The following is a 26527-nucleotide window of genomic DNA, read 5'->3' as shown; positions in this document are numbered from 1 at the left end:
TCATTCAAATCATCAAGTACCTGAATGTAATGCCAAATGCCAACACGGATTTCCCTGCTACCACACAGCAAACGGTTTTTATATGCTGCTTGTCAATCAGAAGGCCCTCATGCTACTCCATATTGTCCTATCATTGTAGGTGTCACAAAGGGAGAAGCATCATCACCCATCTGGTGGACACAGTCACTGATGACCCCGTCTTATCCCTTGCACTTGCTCCAGGGACCACACACCAAGAACACAGCATGGACACGCAGCTGCAGGGGAACAGATGCTGCTGGCCTTCCCTCCTCGCACCAGCAGCTGTCTTCTTCTTCTCAGTCTGGGTGCTTGAGTTTCAGATAAAGTGCCCATCACCCGCAGCCGAGAACAGGTCAAATTAAGAATGGTGCTCTCTTTCGCAACCACAAAAAGTGCTCATTTTCTCATTGAGTAAAGTTCCCTGATGGCTGGCATAGGAGCCGGATTTCTATCCAGCCCTGAACTGGACCATTTCCCTAGCAGCGGTATGGGCTCCCCGTGGGGTAGATTACCACAAGCACTGCAGGGGCCTAGAGGCAAGGGCAGAAATCATCATTTCTCCCTTCCAGGCTTCTTGCCTTTAGGGTTTTAATCCTGTTCCAAAGTCCTAAACTTTACAAGGGGACTGAGAAGCCACAAGAGACCTTAGACCCTTTGAATTGGATGCAGCAGCCCATATTGATTTAAAGAAAATCAGTTCCTCCTCTCTAGGTTGGCCTAGAAGACAGGGGATAAAATTGGATGAGGTCAGGGGGAGTCTCATGCTGAATAAATGACCAAAAATCACTGCCCAAGGGGCTCTACAGCCTTTATATTAAAGACTTCAAAAAACCCTGGAAGCCACCCCACCCAAGCAATAGTCAATGTACCAAGGTATATTCTGTCTCTGCACCAAGAAGTAAATACCCAAGGTTCCTGGGCTCCCATCTAGGCCCTGTGTCCCCTGCCTGGCTGTGTCTATTCCTGGTCTATGCCAGAAACTATGAGACACACAAGCCAAAAGCCTCTTGTTCTCCAATGCAGCAGATCAAAGGCAACCAAGAAGCTTCTGGAACACTTAAGAAACCGTAATATGACTTTGATTCAGGATGTTAAGGCAGTTGAAGTGACCTCACATTTCTGGCTTGTAAATCCAGTGACTCTTGCTGTAGCCAATGCTGTCACCTCCAGCCTGGCATCTTCTGATACCTGCTCAGGCCACTTAGCCTGGAAAGTGGCTGGAGCTACAGGTACAATGTTACCCTTCATTCATTCATTCCAACACCATTTGGTGGCCACTGCATGCATCAATGCATGAGGCAGACCAAAGCCCTGCCCTTAGAACTGCTGAGATTCACATCTTAGGGGACAGGTACTTTGCTGGTTTCAGGCATGGAGAGGCTAATCTTGTTGCTGAGTTCCTGGGTTCTCTACTACTGCCAAAGAAAAGGGACACATCCCTACAGTGGTCCCTCTTCCTTGGCCCCCAGCCCTGAAAGGCCTCCCTGGAAGAACTTTAAATTGACAGTCTCCAGCTGAACTTCACTGGGCTCCATTTCTTGTGTGTGACTTTATACAATCACTTGCTCCATGCTCCATGCAAGTGATATCACTTCCTCCTCAGGCCCCAAGGAGTTAGGTAATTTGTCTGAGGTCACACAGATACCTGATTCCAAGACTAGCTCTAGTCCCTTGATGCTAAACAGCCTCCTTCCAAGGGTCCTGATGGTTTGCCACTCATTGGGCATGCACAGGCTTTGTCCTTCCATACTGGGAGTGGGTATTCACTGAAGCCACTGCCTCTCTCAGGACAAGCAGAGGGAAAGAAAAACCATCTGGGTTTCTCTAACACAAGCGGGCTGCCAGGCTCACTGATCTGACTCTGCTCCATGGAGCAATCTTCTGTGGCTCCCTATCAGCCTGGCCCACCAGCCCTCCAAGATCTTGCCCCAAGTCTCCTGCTGCCTTATGGTGTGGAAGCTCTGACAGGGCACACCAAGCTCTCTCCCCTCTACACCTTGCCTTGGGCTGCTCCTTGTACAGGAAACAGTGTTGCCCTCCTCGCCTGCAGCCTCACTCTCACACTTCTCCCTCTGCATGCGACTACAAACTGACTCAGATGAATCCTCCCCCCACCCCACGTCACCTCTAACTCCAGCCCCTTGCCTAAGCTCCACAGTACCCTTCTCCCATACCCTACCAGAGTCCTTCCCTGTCTTATAGCAATCTGTGGGTCTGTCTCCTCCAGCAGTTTCTGGAATATAGGACCTATGTCTTATCACACCTGTGTCCCCAGCAGAGCCCTCAGCTGATGTGGGCAAGGCCAAACCTGTGTGGGATTGTCCAGATTCCTAACCTGGCAAAGGTACTGGACCAAAAAAGGCTGCAGGCACCAGCCCCACTGAGACCCTGAATTTCTGACCCACACTGCAGACAAAGCCATGCTTACTCAAGGGACAGCATCATCACCTCTCCCACAGCCTAGAACAAAGGCATGGCACGTGGGCATCACCCTTGCCTGCAGTGGCCACTCTGCACCCAGCTACACATACCTCACTGGTTGCCATGGCATGTTTTAATTAAGTGTAAGGATTTTGTGTCTTGATAACAGAAAATGCAGCTCCCTTTGGTCTGTGTCCAGTTCTTTTAGGAACAGACATAGGATATGGAGCTTGGAGCTAGTTCTTAGCAGGGAGGTAGGGATAGGCAGGCCCCTGGGGAAGTGGGGAGAGCTGCCCCTCTGACATGCTCCTGTGCACTGTCCTGGGACAGTCTCCACTGTCAGGTGGACCTCTCCAAGCTGTTGCCCATGCTGGGCTAAGGAGTGCTGGGCAGGCTGCTCTGCTCTCAGCCTCTAGTAGACAGTCTCTACTTCCACCAAGGATCAAGTCCAGGCCACAGTGGGACACAGAAACAGAGCAGGAATATCATACAGTCCACAGGAGCTTCTGCCAACAGCCTGCATGCAGCCTGTCCCAGGTATGTGCACATATGCACACGAGCTGCCCCGCTTCGGCCTCGTCCCACCACTCAGCCTGAGTTGCTCTCAGCCTGAAGCCAGTATGCACTTACACTAAGAGCTGGCACCACAAGCCCTCCCATGGGCACATCTTTAAATTGAGCAGACTGTGCTGAGCAGAAAACAGCAGACACATTCTGTAGATGTGCATTCTCTGGCTCGTTCAAAGAGGTTAGAGACCCCCAAGCAGGAGCTGATTCAGGATTTGAATCCATCTTTGACTCCAAAGACTGTGGATTCCCTCTGCCCAGAGTGCCTATTCCACATTCCCTAGACACTACATCCTGAGCACTCATTTGGACATGTATTGAGCACTTACTGTACACTGAGCCCTCTGGAAAGTCTAGGGAGATACGGATGAGAACACCATCCTGAGCTCATTGTCCAGGCAGCAACACGCGACAGAACAGAATGCCAGCTGCATATCTTATTTTACGTTTTCTAGTTGCCACATTAACAAAGAAATAGCTGAAATCAATTTGAATAAAAATCTCTTTAAACACACTACCTAAAATACCATCTCAACGTGCTAATGAGATAATTTCCATTCTCTTTTTTGTATTAAGTCTTAGGACTCTGAACTGTATTTTACATTCACAGTATATCTTTATCCAGATGTCATATCTACACACACACACACACAAAAGAGGGTTTTTTTGTTTTTTTTTTTTAAGAGATGAGATCTCATCATGTTGCCTCAGACTGGCTTCAAACCACTGGGCTCAAGTGATCCTCATACCTCAGCCTTCAAGTAGCTAGAACTACACACACTCAGGCCTCCTGCCCACAGCTGACACACTCACTTACCAAGAACTTTGAGCACCCTTAGAAGTGAACCTTCAACCCAAGTTGAGGTGGTTTTTGTTTTGTTATGTTTTGGTCAGTCAGTTTGTTTGTCTGTTTGGTACTGGGGATTAAACCCAGGAGCGCTCTACCACTGAAACACATTGCTTGCCGTTTTTATTTCTTATTTTGCACAGGGCCTCATTAAGTTGCTAAGCCTGGCTGCCTACTTTTGTTTCTCCTGCCTCAGCCTCCCGAGTTGCAGAGATTATAGATTGGTGCCACTATGGCTGGCCCCAGTTGAGTTTGGAAATGAGTGAAGTACCACAAAGAGCAGCTTTTTGAGACCTCTGAGTCAGAGCCAACCAAACAAACTCTCCTGGATTTGTCCCCATGAAAACTGCTTAAAATCAGGATTTCTGTTTGAAGACAGTGAGGTTTGGGGTGTTCATTATGTGGCAATTGATAATTACCAGGCAGGTAAGGACACTGGCCCAAGCTGACACACCTCAGGAGCATGCAGCTGAGCAAACCAGGCTCCTACCTGGGCCTATTCCAAGGACCCTAGTCAAGCAGCCCAAGGTCACACGACCCCTCCCTGCTTCTCAGCTCTAGTTGCTACTTCTTCCCTAAGACCTTAGTGCTGAATTTCTCCATGACACGTGCATTCTCTCCAGGGCCTCCAGGAGTCCTGATCAGAGACCCATGTTTGATGGATGATTGGGAAAGGTAGAGGCTGCTGCCAAGCAGCAAGGAAGGGTGTGTCTCACAGCCCAGGCCTGACTGCTTCCAACAAACACCTGGTCTCTGAGCAGCATCACCCTGTCTCTCTCCTGCCATGTCTTTTCCCAGACTGCTTCTGGGATGGCCTAGGATTCGCCTTAAACCCCCTCATCTGGCCCACCTCACATTCTGATGCAGTGAGCATAAGAAACAGTATTGCAGAAGTCCAGGGGAGGTGGGAGCATGTGCATGACCTGGGGAGGGAACAGTTAAAACAAACACCCCCTCCACCCACCCACCCACTCTCAGGTTTCCTCTGCTATAGAGAGATGCATGCTGGAGTATACTAGGTTTTACACTTAAAACTGTTAAAATAGAAGGAAGAAAAGGAGTGGTGGAGGGAAGCAGAAGGAAAAAAACTAGGTGCTGCCCTGATCCTAAAGTTCCCTTCTTTTCAAGACTAGGTTTCCTTGTTTGTTCAACAGATGTTCGCTGAGAACCACCAGAGAGAAGGCTCTGTGCCCAGCTGGCTTGGAGTGCTTTGTCACCCAACCAAAACTGAGTACAAGCACATCACTACCAGCAGGAAAACTCCAGGTTCAGAGAAGAAGGCACCTGCAGTACTGAGCACTGTTCTACCCACAGTCTCTCTCCAGGTGTTGGAATAGAGGTCACATGTCTCCCCAGCCTGTTCAGGGAGGATAAACAGTGAGAAAGTGGGGGCAAGGGTGTCAAGAAGGATTGGGCAGGCCCAGAGTGTACCTACCCTGACAAAAATAATAAACATGAGAGATAGGGGTTTAATTTCGTTTTGTTACATATGGATTTCCAGTTTTCCCAGCACCATTTCTTGAAGAGGCTATCTTTTCTCCAATGTATGTTTCTCACACCTTTGTCTAATATAAGATAACTAATTATGTGGGTTAGTCCTCTGTCCTCTATTCTGTACCATTGGTCTACCAGTCTATTTTGGTGCTAATACCATGCTGTTTTTGTTACTATTGCTTTGTAGTATAGTTTAAGGTCTAGTATAGTGATGTCACCTTCTTCACTCTTCTTGCTGAGGATTGCTTTAGCTATTCTGGGTCTCTTCATTTTTCCAGATGAACTTCATGACTGCTTTTCCTATTCCTATGAGGAATGTCATTGGGATTTTGATTGGAATTGCATTAAATCTGCATAATGCTTTTGATAGTATGGTCATTTTGACAATATTAATTCTACCTACCCATGAACAAGGGAGATCTTTCCTTCTTCTAAGATCTTCTTTAATTTCTTTTTTTAGCATTCCGTGGCTTTTCGTTGTAGAGGTCTTTTACCTTTCTTGTTAAGTTGATTCCCAAGTATTTGGGGGTTTTTGTTGTTGTTGTTTTGTTTGGTTTTGGTTTTTTTTTTTTTTTTTTTGAAGCTATTGTAAATGGGGTAGTTTTCCTTGTTTCCCTTTCAGAGGATTTGTCACTGGTATACAGAAATGCCTTTGATTTATGGGTGTTGATTTTGTATCCTGCTACTTTGTTGAATTCATTTACTAATTCTAGAAGTTTTCTGGTAGAACTTTTTGGGTCCTCTAGGTATAGAATCACATTGTCGGCAAATAGTGCTAATTTGAGTTCTTCTTTTCCTATCTGTATCCCTTTAATTTCTTCCTTCTGTCTAATTGCTCTGGCCAGTGTTTCAAGAACTATGTTAAATAGAAGTGGTGAAAGAGGGCATCCCTGACTTGTTCCAGTTTTTAGAGGGAATGCTTTCAATTTTTCTCCATTTAGAATGATGTTGGCCTGGGGCTTAACAGATAGTTTTCACAGTGTTAGGATATGTTCCTGTTATCCCTAATTTTTCTAGTGTTTTGAACATGAAGGCTGCTGTATTTTGTTGAATTCTTTTTCTGCATTGTTTATTGCAGCACAATGTACAATAGCTAAACTGTGGAACCAACCTAAATGGCCTTCAGTAGATGAATGGATAAAGAAAATGTGGCATATACATGTGTGCATGTATGTATGTGTGTGTAGAATATTACTCTGCAATGAAAGAGAATAAAATCATGGCATTTGCAGGTAAATGGATAAAGTTGGAGAATATAATGCTAGGTAAAGTTAGCCAATCCCAAAAAAACAAATACCGAATGTTTTCTCTGATATAAGAAGGCTGATTCATAGTGGAGTTGGGAGGGGGAGCACGTGAAGATTAGATGAACTCTGGATAGGGCAAAGGGGAGGGAGGGGAAGTGAGGGGGCAAGGGGGTAAAAATGATGGTGGAATGAGGTGGATATCATTACCCTAAGTACATGTATGGAGACACAAATGGTGTGAATATACTTTATATACATCAAGAGATACGAAAAATTGTGCTCTATATGTATAATATGAACAGTAATGCATTCTGCTGTCATATATAACAAATTAGAATAAAAATTTTTTTAAAAAGATAATGAAGAGTTGTGTAAGGAGCATGGGTTTTATAAACTCATAATAATAAGAAGACAAAGCTAACTCTCCCTAAGGTTTCCTACAGGTTCAGCACTGGGACATGAATTCAACTTGCATTTTCTTGTCTGAGACCTGCCATAGCCCAACAAGGTAACTGCAATTATTATGCCATTTTACAAATGAGAAAACTGAGTTCAGAGAGAAAACATGTCCAAGGTCTCACTGCTGGAATAATGCTCGTGAGGTGGAAATTTTGTGCAGAAACCATTTTTATCTTATTGTCTTCTCAAAACTAATAGGGGTAGCCTGAGGACTAAACACACATAGGTAATAATGATGGTGTCTTGAACCCAAACCTTCCCACATCTATCTGACCCCAGAGCTGACCTCCGAGGCCCCAGCCAAGAATGTGTGGCACACTTGTCACCCTGAATTGTCTGTGGATGTAAGGCTCCATTTGATGCCTCTAACTTAGAACAGGGGCTCAGTAGAGAACTGAGAAAGAGCCCTGGATTGAACTCTGTCTCCCTGTTGACCTCTTTCTGGGAAGAATCTTAGTCCCTGGCCTTGGCCCTGGGCTTCAAAATTAACAAGGCATTCATAAGCATGCTTTCATTTAACCCCTCCAGAACCTGGTAGAGTAAAATATCTTATCTCCACTTCACAGATGAAATGAGGCTCAAAGAGGCAAGCTATTCTGTCTCAAAGTTCTAGAGGGAGCACACAGTCAGCTACATAATTTGTGGGGCCTGTTCAAAATGAAGTGCAGGGTTCCTTGTTCAAATCTTTCTTTTTTGATATATTTTTTAGTTGTCAATGGACCTTTATTTTTATTTATTTATTAATTTATATGTAGTGCTGAAAATCAAACTCAGTGCCTCACACACGCTACGCAAGCACTCTACCACTGAGATACAACCCCAGCCCTCAAATCTTTTTTAAGAATTTCAAGATGGCAGCAACAGAGCACCAACCCAAAAGCAGCCCTTCTCAACACAGGAACAGGTTGCTTGACCCTGAAGTCAGCCCTGAGAGTTAGAAAATGAGTCAAGACTTGGGACGGGGTTTAGAGCATGCTCCAGCACACTACAGCTGCCTCTGACGCCCCTTCTGGCCCTCAGCCTGCAGCCCCTATGATGGGGAGGGGTCCTCTGGAACAAGACTCCAGGCAGAGGCGCCTGGACAGAGGGCTCCAGCAAGGGCCCCCAATCACTGATTGCATTAGGTGAATTCAATTGTGACTCCCTCTAATTACAGTTCTTTTCTAGGAACAAGAGGGCCAAACTGAATTAGCAGGGGGAAACAGCCCATACTTTCATTCAGAGGGGGGGAAAAAGAAATAAAAGCAAAATCAGATTTAACTATGGGTCCTGAATTTACAGAAGGCCTGATAGAGTCTTGCCTGACGTTTCAACTTACCCATGACTAAGACAAAGAATCTCCTCTTTGAGCCTTGGTTTTCTTTTCTGAGAAATGGGAATAAAATAACTACTTTTGGTACTTTAATGAAAATAAAATTAAACAATGCAGTGAAACTTAATCTTTCAAGGGAGACTCTCAAAAAATATATCTTCCAGTTAATTTCAAGGAGTTTCATGGTCCCCTGAAATCCAAGTACAGAATATCTAGAAATGCCTGTAAGTCATCAAGAAACACTAAATAAGTAAAATATTTTTTGTTATTTTGTGGGATTTCAAACCACTGTTATATGAATGCATTGAATTGGAAAGGATTTGTTGAAATGACTTTTTAACAAACAAGCCAGAGGACCTATGCATTACTTTATTCCACTCTAGCATGAATATTTCATAAATTACATGCAATTATTAACAACATCAACACTAGCAAATTAATTACTGTCAATTTATATTAATAAAATTGCATTTTGTAATAAATAAAGTTAGTTTACTGCGCCCCATCAGTCTCAGAGGTATTCACATTTGTCAATTGTCCTCTACTTCAGGCTAAAACAAAAGTGATCAAATAACTAATTATTGTACAAAATGTATCACTGCTTACACGTCAATGAAAACTCACAGTTATTTATAACCCTGAGGACTGAATATTCAAATCAGTGTTTATTACTCTGTGAAGAGGAATTTTCCAACCCTCTCCTTTTTCCTACTCCCTCAGTCTGCATCCTCAGCCACCTGAAGACTGGTGAAGCCCAGCAGGGACAGCACCAGGGGTTTGCTGCAGTGAACAGGAACTAACTGGAGCAAGAACTGAGCAAACTGTAGAATCTGACAGTGGTGTCCCCACACCAGTGCCAGTGGCTCCATTTCTTGAATTCAGTGTCACATAGACTCCTCTACCATTTTTCATCGTAACAAATAAAAAAAATCCCTTCTCCTTCAATAAAGGCTCTGGAGTTGTAACCTGGGATGGATGCAGCACTGATTTTACCTCTCCTGTCCATTTCAAAGCCAGGTGTAATCAGCTCACCAAACTGAAATCGAAAGAATAGCAACAAAAATGATCTACAGAGCCTGCTGCAGTTAAACCACCTGTTCTTGAATTCATTTGGTGCTCACTCATAAGCTGGATGGTTAGAAGTTCCATTTTATAGTGTAGCAGAAACTGGGGCCACACTAGCTTATGACCTGTGCAAGAGCGGGCATTCAGGAGGGAAGAAGGCAGCCAAAGCTAGAACCTGTTCTGCTGACCTCACTTCCCAAGATGTGTCCATTGGATGTCCTGAGGATCCCTCTAGGTAGCCACAGACACCTGGGTGCTTGGCTTCCTCCCTGGAGATGCTCGTGTTTGGCCCTGTAGACACAATGCCTGGGATTCAGCCACTTCCACACAGGCTTCAGTATTTAATCAACAGTTGGATCAACACCTACTTTGCCCAGAGGAGAAAATTATTTTCTCAGATTTGTACAGATGTTTACAAATGCCAGAAGTATATCAAAACTATTCACAAAATAGGCCTCATCACCAGAGTTTCTGCCTCGATACAGGATTATAGAAGGTGGCTAAGAGCCTATATTTGTTTCCTAGCACTGCTATAGCACATCAGCACAATCAGGGGCTTCAAACAAGAATTTATATTCACACGGCTCTGGAGGCCATGAACAGAATGAAGGCGTCAGCAGGGCCATGCTCCCCACCTCCCCCAGCCTCTAGAGAACCATCCATTCTTGCCTCTCAGCTTCTCCCAGCCCCAGGCCTTCCTTGGCTGTGGCAGCATCACTATAATCCCTACCTCTATCTTCATGTGGCCAACTTTTGACTATGACTCTCTCTGTGCCCAATTTCCCTCCTATTATCAAAATACCAGTTACATGGGTAACTAGATTTGGGGCTCACCCTAATCCAGTACCACCTCATCTAAATTTTGTATCTGCAAAGGCCCTATTTACAAATCAGGTCACATTCTGCATGGACAGAAATTTCAGGGAAGGGGCACTATTCAGTCCAGTACAGAGCACACATCTTGATTCAACTGGGGGATATTTTGCCATGTTAAACACAGGCACTGGCCTGTCCAGGAGCATGTGCCTCACAGGTTCCCAGGCTGAACACCAGAGCTATCCAAAGAGCCTGCAAGAAACACCCAGACTTGCAGTTCTAACTCAGGAGGTCAGGGTGGATACCAGGAAGCTATGTTTAAGGGCTGCCATTTTCATGGGACAGTGCCTGGAGCTATGCCTGGGGAGGGAGCAGTCAGGAGCCTCCATGATGATCCAGGGGAAAAGTGAAGTAGCCAACATAACTATTCTACAACAATCACCCCAACTATAGTTTCTTAAAATAAAAACTCCAGATGGGAGGTTTTATTGCAAGCTAATTACACAAGTGAGAAGACTCATCATTTTGATAGACATTCTCATTCCCCAGATATGGAGAAATTAGCCCACAAACAGGCTCTTTCTATTTTTCTGAAAGGGACAGTATCATTTCCAATACACTTCTGTGACTTTGAACATGCAACCCAACAAAAGGAGAGTCTTTGGTCACCCTCAAGGGGAGGAAAATACTAGGACATCCATCAGAAGCCATGTGGACACATTTCCACAAAGGGAAACAGCAGTGTCACTCATGTCTGAAATGGGTCCCAAAAAGTTTAGCAGACACCAGACAGAAACAATTGGCGACCCAAGGAAGGAGATACTTGAACCCACAGGAAATAGCACCATTACAAGGGATGGTGGAGCTGGTGGGATCCACACAAATTTCAAATCTAGGCCATTCTGAAGACTCTAACAAATTCCTTCCACTACTTGAAGACCTTTGGGGTTTCTAAATCCTGGAGACCATATGCCCAAATTCATGCATTTTATACAGGATGGAACTGAGACTCAGAGAGGCGTTCTTGTCCAAACCACACAGCCAGGCAGGACAAACAGAGCCCACCTTCAGCCCCAGCCTCAGCTCCCAGTCCAAGGTCCTCTTTCCCTCTTCCACTCTCACTCTGTCACTTCTTCCACAGAAATGTTTCTCCTGCAGAAACAAAAGCAAAAAAGCAAACACATGTGCACTTACATGTACACACGTACACACACACACACACACACACACACATACATCCTCAAAATCAGTAAAAATAATTGAATCCAAGAGACCAAAAGTCAATGTGACATTTAATTAATGATACTCTCCCATATTTTTCTCTCTTCAAATTTGCTTTTCAACAACAGGAAGAGTTAAGTAGAGTGATGTTATTAACTTGCTTTTTAATAGTTGGAGTCACCACCTCATATGATTCAAATTTAGTTGCTTTGCATCTAATTAAAGCATTGCACAAAAAAATAAAAAAAATAAAAGGTAATTTGACATCCAAAGAAGGAGTAAGAGAAGACCAGAGAAAAGAAGGGACATAATACTTAACTTTATGATGATAATTACCTGAGCACAAAAGCACTTATAAGAACATTCTATGTTGGAAATCATCTAGAAAAATTAAACCTATGTTGCTGCTTCAATACATCTGAATACTGGGAATTGGCAGAAGAAGTCTATTCTATGAATAATAGCCTCTATAGTCCCAGAGGACAGCAGTACATGAATTTAAAAAAAAAAACAAGAAGAAGAAAAGAAAGAAAAAGAAAAAAATAAGGTCTCAAGCCTTTTCCAAAATGGTGCTAATGCGCCAGTGAAACTTAATTTTATAATTTACTGGCAGTCAAGATGGCAGGAAATAAAATAATTTGCTATATTCTGCACAACAAACCCTGCTTTTCCTGGGAAGGGGTAATTATCCCCATGGAAAAAAAAAAAAAAAGAAAAAAATACGCCATCTCATATTAAGCTAAAGTCTCATCAAGAAGAGAAAAAGTGCCTCATTACATGTAATTACCAGAGAATTAGAAACATCATTTAACTAAATGAGCGAATAATGCTCAGGATATTGAAGAAACTTGCCTGCACTTCTGCAAAGCACTCTAAGTCCCATTACAAAAATTGCCCCTCTTTAATGGAATAATTTTAGGCCTTGTCTGCCTTGCTTTAAAAATAAAGAGCCTCCGAGAGGCAGAAAGAGGCTGAAACTGCCATAAACAACTGTTGAAAGGGACTGGAGAGAAGGCGCTGTCTCTCTTGGAGACCAAGACTCAGAATGACTCATAATCTACCATAATCAGGAAAATTAAACCTGAGGACTTGAAAAAAGGATTGCCCCCTTCTTAATTGTACTTCCTCAAGCCTGTGATGTACTTATGAGTATGTATTAAGGATAAAAGATGAAAGATTTTCAAGTTCGGGTACAGCTTCCCTGCTCCAATACAAAAGCAGTTACAGCCATTCGATGTTCTCTTAAAAAAATAAAATTATAACATACCTGCAGATTGATGTTTATTGTGGCTTAATGCAGTGATTTTCTAACCACTCAAAAGCTTCCAGGCTTGGGATCCCCTCCCTCTTTTCTTTTTGCTCTCAATATTTGTCAAGATTTAGCATAAAAGCAGTGAATTTAATATAAGCATCTCATCTTCCAGAATACTAATTCATTCACCCAGGGAACTAGAAGAGGAAAGGACACAAATACCCATGGCTTCATTTCTTGACTTTAGAGCAAGTGAAATTTAGAAAGGAATTGGAATTGGTCAGATTCTTAACAGATGACCCAAGAAAAGTCTAAAGAGGTCACTTTAAAGAAGAAACCAGAATGAGATTGATCAAATTATATTATGTTCATGTACAAATATGGCATAAAGAGTCCCACTATTATGTGTAGTTATAATGCACCAATTTAAAAAACAAAAATCTTAAGAAGAAACAAGAGACAGGGAAGAAACCACAGTATCATTCTGAGTATCCTGCCCTGAGATCCAAGGAGCTGCCCACCCACAATCTCACACAAGGACCAGGACCTTCCCTGGGTCAGGTACAGCTAGCTGGAGCAACAAAAGTGCCATTTCCTCAGCTGCAGACTTTTAGTCATTATCGACTGCAAACCCTCATTTTAGCAATGAGGAAGCTCAGACCAGTCAAAGGCAACAGAGCTCCCAGCAAGGTAGTGATGATATTCTTACTTACCACACCCTCAAATGTTCCATATACTCCTTCCTGGTCCAGCACACATGAAGGATGGTAAGAGGAGGAAATGACAGAGTCCTGCCCTTGGGATGCTCGGAGATGGGGGTGTGGGAAGGCAGAAGTAGTTGAATCTGATCTATTCCAGATCTATTCCTCTGCCCCCCTGAACCCTTATCATATCTCTGGGAACCACTTGCAAGATCTAGGGTCCTACACCCAAGAAATCAAAAAAATAATGAAAGGCAATCAGTTTTCTAGGCAATAAAAACAGCTTCATAGAGATAAAGCTCTGGAATGGGAAATCACTTCTGGGGTTGATGATAGGCAAAGTGCCTGGACTTTTAGGTCTACTCATTAAGTCTGAGCCAGAACTTGGCACTTCTGAAATTCACAGATGAGGGGGAAAGGGAAGTCAACCTCCTATCTCAGGTAAATGAAACAAAGTAAAAAGGACACAGTAGGAGAGCTACTGCATAGTTTAGAGTTCATCTCAAATGAGTCAGCTTAACTGATTTGCCCATGAAGATCATACACCTGACAAGAGGAACCCAGAATCAGAACACATATCTACCTGCTTCAGAAAGGCTTTCCTGGAGCTGGGACTCCAGCACAGTAATCACCTCCTGAAGCCCTGGGTTTCATTCCCAGAACCATAAAAATTGCTTTGTTTTTTCAGAATGCTTTCCGTGGGCCTCACAACATTGCCTTCTCCACTGAGCATTAACAAGAGTATTACCAAGAATGCCTCTCGGGGTGGCATAGCACTGCTAATGCTCCAAAGTGTTTTCACACTAGTTTTCTCCATTTCACACCAAAACTTGAAATGATCCATCAAGGTCATCCTGCCAACAGCTGTCAAGACCAATGACACTTCACCCTGACCTGGTGACCATAATGGCAATGATGATAGAACAACTCTGAGAGAAGAGTTATCTGCCCTAAAATTTGTATTTAAAAAAAAAAAAAAAACACTTTGAACCCTTTGTTCATTTTGCCATCTGAAGTTTATATTCTCAATGTAGGTAAATAGAAGACTATAAATGCTTGAACCACACCTTACATTTTCCCAATTATTTACAGTCAGAACATCTATATGGTACCATTAGTAAAGAAAAAATAGTTTCAATCACATGAGTTAGCCAGTAGAGCTGACACAATAAGATCACATTTTGATCACTCTCTGCTCCAAACACCATAGCAATGACAGCTAAGTTATGAAAGAAAACAAAAATAACAGTCAGACTCTAAAACAAAAAATAAACAATTCTGTAGAGTTGAGCAGCTGATCTCTGGGGGCAGGAAGCAGGAAGCAGCAGCAACTGTAAGACAGGAAGAAGAGAGTAGAGAGAAAAAACCTAACAGCAACAGTGACTAAAATTTAAAACCTCCAACTCAAAAAAAGCCCGAAGGTCAAAATCACAGGTCAGGCATCAAAACCAAATTTGAAGCATGTAAACCCACACAGTGGTGCATGCCTGTAATCCCAGAGGCTCGGGAGGTAGAAGCAGGAGGATCTCAAGTTCAAAGCCAGCCTCAGCAATTTAGCAAGGAGCTAAGCAACTCAGTGAGACCCTGTCTCTAATAAAATAAAAAATAGGGTTAGGGAGGTGGCTCAGTGGTCGAGTGCCCCTGAGTTCAATCCCCAGTATTCCTCCCAAAAACCTGAAACATGTATTTATTCCATATTAAATTTATAGTTTCCAATAACTAGAAGGAAGAATTTTGAACATTCTCATGGCAAAGAAATGACAGATGCATGAATGAGGTGATAGATACACTACATACTCTAATCTGATCACTACTCGACACATACTGTATCAAAGCATCACACTGTACCTTATATGTACAATCACTAAGTGTCAGTTAAAATTAAAAATAAACAAAATTTTAAAAATAAATTTATAGATACACCTACCAAAGACTTTATGTTTAAAATGTTTAAAGAGGTTAAGGAGCACAATTAAATGAAGTTCATTTAAAAATAATTGCCAAAATGATGTTTCAAAAGTAAGAAAACATAAAAAAGTAGATAAGAATAAAACAGAAATCCTAGAAATGAAATAAAATTAGTAAGTGAAATAAATTGTGGTCTAGTCACAAATAGAGAATCAGTAATTATAAGAGAGTTCTAAGGAACTCACCCAGAACACAGCATGAAGAGAAAACAAAATTAAAACACGAAAGAGTAATTAACAGAGGAGATATATAAGGCTTCAACATTCATCAAGCAGGAGAACCAGAACAACTGGTGGGGAAGAAACAATACTCAGAAATATATATTTTGAAAATCTCCAAGAGCTAAAGATCTGTACTACATTTTGAGTACCAAGCAGGGATACATAAAAATAAATCCACAACTAGACAAATCACAGTGACACTGCAGAATATAAAAGACCTCCCTAGCCCTAAGTTCAATAGCTCCCAGAGTGTAATTATTAATTTTATCAATGTGGCTAGGGTATCCAGATATTAGGTCAAGATTATTCTGATCTTCCCATGAATGTGTTTTAAAACAAGATTTCCATTTCAATTGGTGGCCTCTGAGTAAAGGAGACTGCTTTCCATAAAGTGGGTAAGTTTCATCCCATCAGTTAAAGAACAGACCAGAACAAAGGCGTGACAGCTTCCAAGCAGGAGGAAATTCTGCCAAAAGACTTCCCCCATAACACTGGCTCTACCTGGTTCACCAGCAGACCACCTTTGCTTAGTCTTAAGTGCAACTCTCCTGAGTCTCCAGCCTGCCAGCCTTCCTATCCAATTTTAGAGTCATCAAGCCTTCATGTTGTATGAGCTAGTTTCATAAAACAAAATTCTTTCTCCCTCCCTCTAGCCGCCCCCCCCCCCACTACACACACACACAAACACACACCCCTTAGTGGTTCTGTTTCCCCGGAGAATCCTGACTAACACACAGAGGGAAAAGAATTTGTCTCTAAAGAAACAATAATTAGGCTCACAGCAGACTTCTCATCAGGAAGCATAGCTAAAAATGTATGCAAATACCCATGTTTATAGCTGCACAATTCACAATAGACAAATTTATGGAACCAGCCTAGGTGTCTTATCAATGTATGAATGGATAAGGAAAATATGGGCACACACACACAAAAGAATTTTATTCAGCCATAAAGAATGAAATTATGTCATGTTCAAAAAAAATAGATGGAACTTGGAAGCATTTGTGTTAAGCAAAATAAGTCAAACTCAGAAAGTCAAGAATCATATATAGAAACTACAGAGGAAAATAAAAAAGTGAAGGAAAAAAAAAAGGTGTGGGTGGTGGCGGATCTCATGAAAATAGAAGGGAGACCAGTGGAGTAAAGAACCAGGGAGAAGAAGCATGAAAGGGAAAGGGGAAATACTGGGGACTAATATTGACTTATATTCTTTATTGTGTGTATGTACAAATATGTAACCATGAATCACACTATTATGCATAATTATAATGAACCAACAAAAAATGGAAAAACAAATAAAAAGGTGTACAGAGCACTGCCAATTTAACATTTTATATCCAGCTAAACTATCCTGCAAAAGTATAAGTGAGAGGATGGGAATTTGGCTCAGTGGTGGAGAGCTTTCTTGGCATGCATGAGGCTCTTGGTTCAATTCCCAGCACCACACACACATACCAAAAAAAGTATAAGTGAAATAGACATTATATGGAATACAAAGACATTTTGTGGTTCTTATTTAAAAAAAAAAAACTAATAAAAGATATATTTCAACAATAAAAAAATGAACCCAAATACTGCTCACCCATGTAATTAACTGCTGAACCATAAAAATAATTAACTCTAATAATATTTGAAAATTGGGGAAAACTAAAACAATAAATAACAGTTATAAGATAGCAGGAGGAGTATTCAATAAGCAGGTAACATGTGAGAAATGATTGTTGTTGGGAGGAAGCTAGAAATACTGAGTAACTATAAGGTTTGATACAAAAGTATTTAATCATAAAGAACAAAACATTAAGGATAAGGAGTGAATCCAAGCCTGTGCAGGCTGGAGCAATGGTGGCAAGCACAGGCTGAAATCCTGCTGAGCCTGCCGCCCTGGCACACAACCAAGACATGGCAACCCAGGGTGCAGACAAACCAGGACATGTTAACCTGTCACCCCTCTGCAGGCCAGTACAGACCCAATGAGCATGGAGAAAACAGAAGTGGGATCAGACCTGAATGAAGATTGCAAAGCCAGTTAGCATAAATTTGAACCAGTAACACAGACCCAAGAGCTATATAAACCCCTAGAGTAGCACATTCAAGCAGCAACTTGCTATCGGGTCCCCTCCCAACCTGCAAGAAAGTTCTGTCTATTTTCTTTCCACTTGAAAAAATCTTCCATTCACTACTGGATTCCATTGTTCATGAATTTCATTCTTCAAATTTGCAAGACAAGAATCTGGAAAGAAGTTGACAGTGAGTTGCTGGGTATGCTCTAACCCTGGAGGGCACAGCTCACCATTAAGAGCAGAAACTTATCACTCAGCAGTAGTGGAGAAGAATCGGGCTTTTCTGGCTGTAACTCTTGGATTGATGCTGACAGGCATCTCCTGCCTCGATTAGCTGCTAACACTAAAACAGACTTTCTCAGCTGCAGAGGCCTGAAGATAATTTAGACCCCAACCACTAGTGAATAAACTCCAGTTTCACTATGAATCTATAGCTTTCAAACCCGAAGTGAAGCGGGGAAGAGGAAAGGTATATGAAAACTACCAATCCAATAGAAAGCAGAGGAGAAAACAGAAAATAACACATTGTAAATAAAAATAAATAAAATACAAGAACTGAATAAGTAAAATCTATATGCATCACTATTCACAAAAAAATGTATATTAATTAATTAAAGCCATCTATTTAAAGACAAAGTATTAGATTGCCCTAACATTTTTTACTCTAGATATGATATTTAAAGTGGACATACCTAAAACCCAAAAGAAAGGCTGAAAATAATTGGATAGAACTATATATCATATGCAAATGCTAACAAAACTAGAATAACATTATATCAGATAAGAATACTTAAAGACTAACAAAAACAGAATAACATTATATCAAATAAGAATACTTAAAGCAAAATATATTAATGGAGATAAAGAGGCATACTTTGTAATAATCAAAGGAAAAATTATTGTATCCATCTAGAAGACACAATAATCAAAACTGGACACTTAGCCTAGTCTGCAGTCCCAACCACTCAGGAGTCTGAGGCAGGAGGATCGCAGGTTCAAATCCAGCCTCAGCAACTTTGTGAGGCCCTAAACAACCCTGTCTCAAAATTGAAAATAAAAGGGCTGAGGATGTAGCTTAGTGGTTAAAGACCCCTGGGTTCAATTCCCAATGTTGGGGGAGCCCTTAAACACACCTAATATAGTCTCAAAACAATTAATTCATAAAAATACATAAAAGTGGGCTGGGGATGTGGCTCAAGCGGTAACGCGCTCGCCTGGCACGCGTGGGGCGCTGGGTTCGATCCTCCGCACCACATAAAATAAAATAAAGATGTTGTGTCCGCTGAAAACTGAAAAATAAATATTAAAAAATTAAAAAAAAATACATAAAAGTGTAAAAGCAAAAAGAATGTATAAATCAAAAACAGAATTGCAAGCAGAGGAGCTGGGGTTGTAGCTCGGTGGTAGAGTACTTGTCTTACACATGTGAGGAACTGGGTTCCATCCTCAGCACTACCAAAATAAATAAATAAACAAACAGACTAATAAACAAATAAATAGATGTGATGTGTCCATCTACAACTTAATAAAAAAGAATTACAAGCAGAAACTGACAAATCAACATAATGAGAGCTTAATATCAGAAAATTGATAGTGCAGTTCAAAATTTAATTAGAACAAAAATAAATAACAAATCTAATAAATATAAAACTTGAGCTTTATACCTAACATAAATAAAACTTTGCTGATGCATATAAGTTAAATGAAAAACTTAAATCACACACACAAAGAAACTGGTATCATTCAGACCATTCTGACTACACTGCCATTAAGTTACAAATGTTTTTTAAAACCCACGTTTAGAAACTTAAGAATATCCTTTTCACTAATTCATGGGTAGAAGACAAAATCTCAGAAGAAATCATAAAGCATGTAGAACCAATTAAGAAATACTTCACATCAAACTTATGAGATGTCTCAAGGAATGTTAGTTTTATATAAATTTACTTTAAAATGATACAATTTGAAAATTAATGAGCTTTGTGCTCAACTCAAGAAGGCATAAGGGGCTGGAGTTGTGGCTCAGCGGTAGAATGCTCGCCCAGCACATGCGAGGCCCTGGGTTGGATCCTCAGCACCACATAACAATAAATAAATACAATAAAGGTATTATATTCAACTACAACTAAATAATAAAATTTTTTTTAAAAAACGGTATAAAAGTCTGGGTGTGGTGGTACATGCCAGTAATACCAATACTCGGGAGGTTAAGGCAGGAAGATTCAAGTTCAGCATCAGCCTGGGCATCTTAGTGAGATCATCTTAAAAAAAAAAAAGGCTGGGGATGTGTAGCTCAGGGGTAGAGCAACCATGGGTTCAATCCCCAGTACTGCCAAAAAAAAAAAAAAAAAGCCATAAAAACTAAGGATAAACCTAAAGAAGGTGAAAAGCAGAAACCAATGAAAAAGAAAAACATCAGCAGAGAAGATCACCAAAACCAAACCAAAACCAAAAAAAAAAAAAAGTTCTTTGGAAGGTGGTTAATAAAAGAGACAATCCTGCATGCAGCAAGACTGAACAATAAAAAAATCAAACAATCAATATTAGGGACAATAAAATAAACACATTTTTCTTATAAATAAGAAATGTGTTGGGGCTGGGGATGTGGCTCAAGCGGTAGCGCGCTCACCTGGCATGCGTGCAGCCCGGGTTCGATCCTCAGCACCACATACAAACAAAGATGTTGTGTCCACCGAAAACTAAAAAATAAATATTAAAAATTCTCTCTCTCTCTCTCTTTAAAAAATAAAAGGTCTATTGACAACTAAAAAATTAAAAAAAAAAAAAAGAAAGAAATGTGAAAATCTACATGCAATGAGTAGTTTGTCAAAATATATTTCAATTACCAAAAAGATTCAAGAAAGAACTCTGAATAAACTGAATTGCTCACCCAGTCTTCCTACTATCCCTAACACTTAAAATGTAACATGATTCACATGCATGCGTTACCACATGTTCAAGGAATATAATGCTTGTTTTAAATTGTTTCAGACTAGAGAAAAAGAGAAAACGATATAATTTTTGCAAGGTGAACATTAACTTGATATTAAAAGTGGCCAAGGTCCATACAGGACACAAAAATTACACCATGTGCAGTAACGGCACTGAGATGAGGAGCTTTATCACAGATCTGGAAGGGCAGGACACACTTTACTCCCCAGGACCCACTTTTCTCCCTACCCCAAGCTCCAGGTTTAAGTAGTTACACTCCTGCCAGCCTCATGAAAATTTCAAATGGAAATCCATCAAGGATTAGAAAGAATGTTTTCATTTTCTCTTCCAATTTTTTTTTTAATTCCATGTCTTCTCAAACTCCCAGGGTTCAAATGATCCCATCTCAGTATCATTTGAGTATGCACCATTGTGCCAGTCTCCTCTGTATTTCTAGAAGTCATACTGGGCAAATTCAGATGGATTCAGTGAAATCAGACAATCCCTAGTTATGAAGACACCATCTCCAGATTAAATAATACACATCCCAAAGGGACTTTCACTTTTTAGCAGCCAGTGTTTATTCAGAAAGGATACTAAACACTATGCTGTCAGGTGTGTTAAAAAACATAAAATTTACTACTTTAATTATTTTTAATGCCACAGTTTAGAGGCATTAAGTAAATTCACATAGCTGTACAACCATTACTATCATCCATCCCTAGAACTTTTCCATCTTCCCAAACTGAAACCCTGGACATGACAATTACCCCTCTTTATCATCTGGCATCCACCATTCTACCTTGTTTCTAGGAATCTGATTACTCTAGATACCTCACATAGTGGAATGCAGTACTGTCTTTCTGCATCTGCCTTATTCCATTAGCATAATATCCTCAAGGTTCATCTATGTTGTATCATGTGTCAGAATTTCCTTGTAAGGCTGAATATTTCACTACATGTGTATACCACATTTTGTTTATTCATTTTTCTGTTGTTGGACACTTGGGCTGTTTCCTTTTGACTATTATGAATAATGCTACTATGACTATAGCTGTGCAAGAATGTTAGTCAGAGCCAGGCACGGTGGCACAGGCCTCTAATCCCAGAGGCTCAGGAAGCTGAGACAGGAGGACCATGAGTTCAAAGCCAGCCGCAGCAATAGTGAGGCACTAAGCAACTTCATGAGACCCTGTCTCTAAATAAAATACAAAATAGGACTGGGGATGTGGCTCTGTGGTTGAATGTCCCTGAATTCAATCCCTGGTACACACACCAAAAAAAAAAAAAAAGAATGTGAGTCAGCTTTTCATCACTGTGACCAATATCTGACAAGAACAAAGAAGAGAAGGAAGAGCCTAGTTTGGGTTCAGTTTCAGAGACCGAGTCCATGGTTGGCTGGCTCCATAGCTCTGGCCTGAGGCAAGGCAGAGCATCACGGCAGAAGGGCATGCAGAGGAAAGCTGCTCAGCTCACGGCAGCCAGAAGGCAGAGAAAGAGCGAAGCACCAGAGACAAGATATAAGACCTAAAGGCGTGCCACCAGTGACCTGTTACTTCCTTCAGCCATTCCTGAGCCACCTTGTAGACAGTCCTTTCAATTAATCTACCAAATGGATTAATCCACTGATTGTTATAGCTCTCATAATTTAACCATTTCATTCTGAACATTCATGCATGTCTAGCACTTGAGCTTTCAGGGGACACCTCATGTCCAAACCATAACAAGTATTTCTTTAAATCCCTGTTTTCAATTATTTTAAGTGTATGCCTAGGGGTGGAAATTCTGAATCACATGGTAATTCTTAATTTTTTGAGGAACCACCATACTGTTTTCCATAGAGACTGCACCACTTTTTTTTTTTGGAGAGAGAGAGAGAGAGGGAGAGAGAATTTTTAATATTTATTTTTTAGTTTTTGGCGAACACAACATCTTTGTTTGTATGTGGTGCTGAGGATCGAACCCCGGCCGCGCGCCATGCCAGGCGAGCACGCTATCGCTTGAGCCACATCCCCACAGCACCATTTTAATTTCTACCAACAATGTACAGGATTGCATTCTCCATATCCTCACCAGCACTTGTTACTTTTTGGATTTTTAATATTAGCCATGCTAATCGGTGTAAGGTGTCATCTCACTGTGGCCAGAGGGACTCTGTTCCACCAGACAGCATAGCAGGCATCCCCAGAGGTAGGTTGTCCATTCCCAATTTAGCAGTTCAGACTTTACTGAAGAGACTAGGATCGGCGCTGGGGCTATAGCTCAGTTGGTAGAGTGCTTACCTTGAATGCACAAGGCCCTGGGTTCAATCCCCAGCACAGAAAACAAAAACAAAAAGAGAGAGAGAGAGAGAGAGAAAAATCCTGGGATTAGGATAGGAGTTAGGGGGAATACAGTCATAAAATGTACTACCTGAAATAAAACTCCTTTCAGATTAGGAAATTAGGAAGAGAATATTAGATTTAATGATTATCCTGAGAGTTTCCTATAGCCCAAGAGGAAAAATTGAAACTTACATTTGTTTTTGGCTTTATCAAAAACTACCTTCAAATGAATATATAATAGCCAAATTTTATATGTTTATATATATATATATATATATACACACACACACACACACACACATATACACACATATATTTTTATTATAGCTATATAACTATTTAGCATGTATTTAGCTCTAACTAGATGAGACATGTTACATACATTTTCATTTAATCCTTTTTAATTTTTTTTAACTCATGAGGCAGCTGCAGCCTAGGACACAGAAAACTTGCCCAGGATCATACAGGTAGACATTGGCAAAGCCAGGAACTGAGCCACAGGTTGTCTGGTTTAGAATTTTCCATTCCAAAGGTCATCTGATTTCAAGATGTTTTTCTGCTATGCCAATTTTCTTCCTTGAACTTCAATTCATGCTCAAAGGGGAATCTTCATCAGCTACACTAGTTCTCAAATGAACTTGTTGATTCCCAGTTTTTGACAAAACTCTTCTCCCAGCACAGATCATGGAAAGCACACCTCCCCCGCTGGGTCCCCTTTGGACTACTGCACACATCAAGTGCTGAAGGCATAAGACTGAACATCCTTACACACTAAAAAGATAATCAGGTGGGGTTTTTAACACCAAAAATAAAGCTGCTAGTTTTTAATGAGATAGCATATATCTGGTGAACAATTACTAAATACAATTCAGAACAGAAAAAAAAAATGCCTACAGAAAAAAAAATGCCAATGATATCAGTAATTTCCAGCCTACAGAACTGCACCCCAGAGACCCCAACAAAGTTGAGGTATGTAGGAAATGCAATAGAAGACACAGCTTAGATGTCATTGCAAATCATATATTGAAGCCAAATTCAACAGAAGATCCCCATTTCTCAGACGTCCCATGGTCTCTGCTCCTCGATGCACACCTCTATCCCCTCTCTACTTACTCATTTGATTGCATGTGCATCAGTACTGACACCTCTTGCTCCCAACTCTACACAACCCTCCATCTAGCTATAGAGACCACACCCAATGGACTCAGTCTCAATTAGTACCCCAGAAGTGAATTCCAATTGATCCAGCTCATCTTTCTTGAAACCCAAAACCCAAGTTCACTATCTTCAATCCAACCAGGAAAAAAAAGAGAGAGAGGTAGAGAGAGGGAGAATTTTAATATTTATTTTTTAGTTATCGGCGGGCACAACATCTTTGTTTGTATGTGGTGCTGAGGATCGAACCCGGGCCGCACGCATGCCAGGCGAGCGCGCTATTGCTTGAGCCATATCCCCAGCCCAGAAAATCAGATATCCTTGAGTCAAGTATCCATCTCACTTAAATATGGAGAGGTGTTGAGGGTGGGAAAGTGTCATGGGTGTACTTCTGTGGCTATGGGTATCTTCTCAAGGAAAGGACTTGGCACAGGAGTGGAAAAGCCCCTATGTAAACGATATGCTGTGAGATATGTTGGGAGATAACAATGATTATGTAGTATGTTTAAATTTTACATGTATCCACATAATGTTCACCCACTATACCTCTAATATCTTTTAAGGTTTAAGAGAAAAATGACTATATATATAAAGGGGAAGAAAGAATTACAAAAATGTGATGACTCAAAAAGAAATGATATATAGGGTAAGTGGATATTACTGACACCACCAGTTTTGCTCCCCATATGTTATGGTATAACAGTAGAGAAGCACACAGAGGCAGGCATATAAAGTAGGGTTTATTTAAAAAGGGGTAACATAGACTTCTCCCAGGAGGCAGAAGGGGGCCATACCTGGTATCCTCATAAGTGAGGGTGTTCTATCTTTTTATATGTCCTAGGCTTCCTTTGTTCTCCTCTCTTGCCCCTATCTTTCTCCTTCCTGCATATGGTGATTAGGACTAGGAGATGCTCCGATGGGACGGCCCAAAGGTGAGAAGAAGATGGGCTGGAGGGGCCAAGGTGGAGTGATCTGGGCAGGAAGGAGACATAATTTAAAACTTCCTGTAGGGAGGGACAAATCCCTGGGACAGGTTCAATTAGCTACAGGTTGGAGCAGGGGCAGGTTATCTTGATAAGGGTGAAGAAAGGGTTGTGAAGGAATTAGCATTTCAATTCCTCCATCCTCTGGATTGGCCCTTGTCTATCTGCCTTCTAATTCTGGTTCCATTACTTTGGGTAACTTTGGGACTTGCTCTAATGTGTGTGTTTGCTCATTCACATCCTCCTTAGGTCAGGGGAAGCAGGCTTATTTCTAAATGACACAAATTAATGTCTCTCATTCCTCCAGCCTCAAGTCACTTTGCTGACTTAAATGCCTGTCCCATCCCAGTAAACTTTAAGACAAAGATTACATGTGACCTGTCTTTGAATAATAATAGCAGTTGTGCAGTGATAATATACACACACTGTGCTAATCACTTTATGACTGTTATCTAATCTTTATAATACAACAAAATAGGCTTTGTTTGTATCAGCACTTAAAGACTGAGACTCAAAAGTAATAACCCCAAATCCCATACTTAGTGACTCATAGTAACTACATTCAAATTGGCAAGTCTACTATACAGTCCACCCTCCCAAACTTAATGCTATGTCCAAGGTTAGGCTCAGAAGACAGATGAATGGACAAATGAATGAATCTGTTGAAAAACAAAAGTGACCCACAAAAGGACCAGTTTCATGGCCAGTAAGCTTGGCACACCAAGGCATTTTTCTTGAGTGAGGGGTCAACAAATTGGATTTGCTGTATTATTGATCTCGATAAAACTTAGACCTCTAATAAAAAAAAAACCCACCACTGGCCCTAAAATCCTAAAGATTTTATTAAAGGGTGGAAGAAATAAACAACAGAAATAGACAGGTGGTCAGTATTGACTTGGAAGCTTCACAAATCTAAATGTGTCTGGATTAGAACAAAACTAGCTTTAGAAGTCAAAAAGGCCATCTTCACAGGAAAAAAAATACTTCATTATGTCCTAGAGACCAGAACCAGAAAGGTTTAGCACCTTCATCCACCTCTAAATAAGCACTTGCTTTTCAAAATTTTGAAAGCAAAAGGCTCTGAAAGAATGGAAGTCCTTTTGAAAAAAGACTCAGGTTGACTCTTAATTCTCCTACTCTTGTGTCAGGGCTCAGATGGGAGTGATACCATGGTCACAGAGTAGGGCTTTATTTCAAGAATCCGAACTTATACAGCCATGGGGGACGCAGGAAGGGAAGTGAAGGTCTGCAAGGAGAATCAGCAGTAATGGCCGACTACCAAAAGAACTGCAAAGGAGAGCTGGTGAGACACCTCTGTGTAGCCAACATCCTGTGGTCTGCACAAGCATCTGGTTGTGAGTGATGGGCTCCCATTGGGCATCAGGGTGGAGAAGAGAGTAAGAACATATGAGAATCCAGAAGGTACCTCTGCAACCATCACTGCACCTGACCGCAAAGAAAT

The sequence above is a fragment of the Marmota marmota genome, unplaced genomic scaffold (assembly GCF_001458135.2).
Source record: "Marmota marmota marmota unplaced genomic scaffold, marMar, whole genome shotgun sequence".
In the NCBI taxonomy this organism is placed as follows: Eukaryota; Metazoa; Chordata; class Mammalia; order Rodentia; family Sciuridae; genus Marmota; species Marmota marmota.
This window is presented reverse-complemented; position numbering follows the sequence as displayed.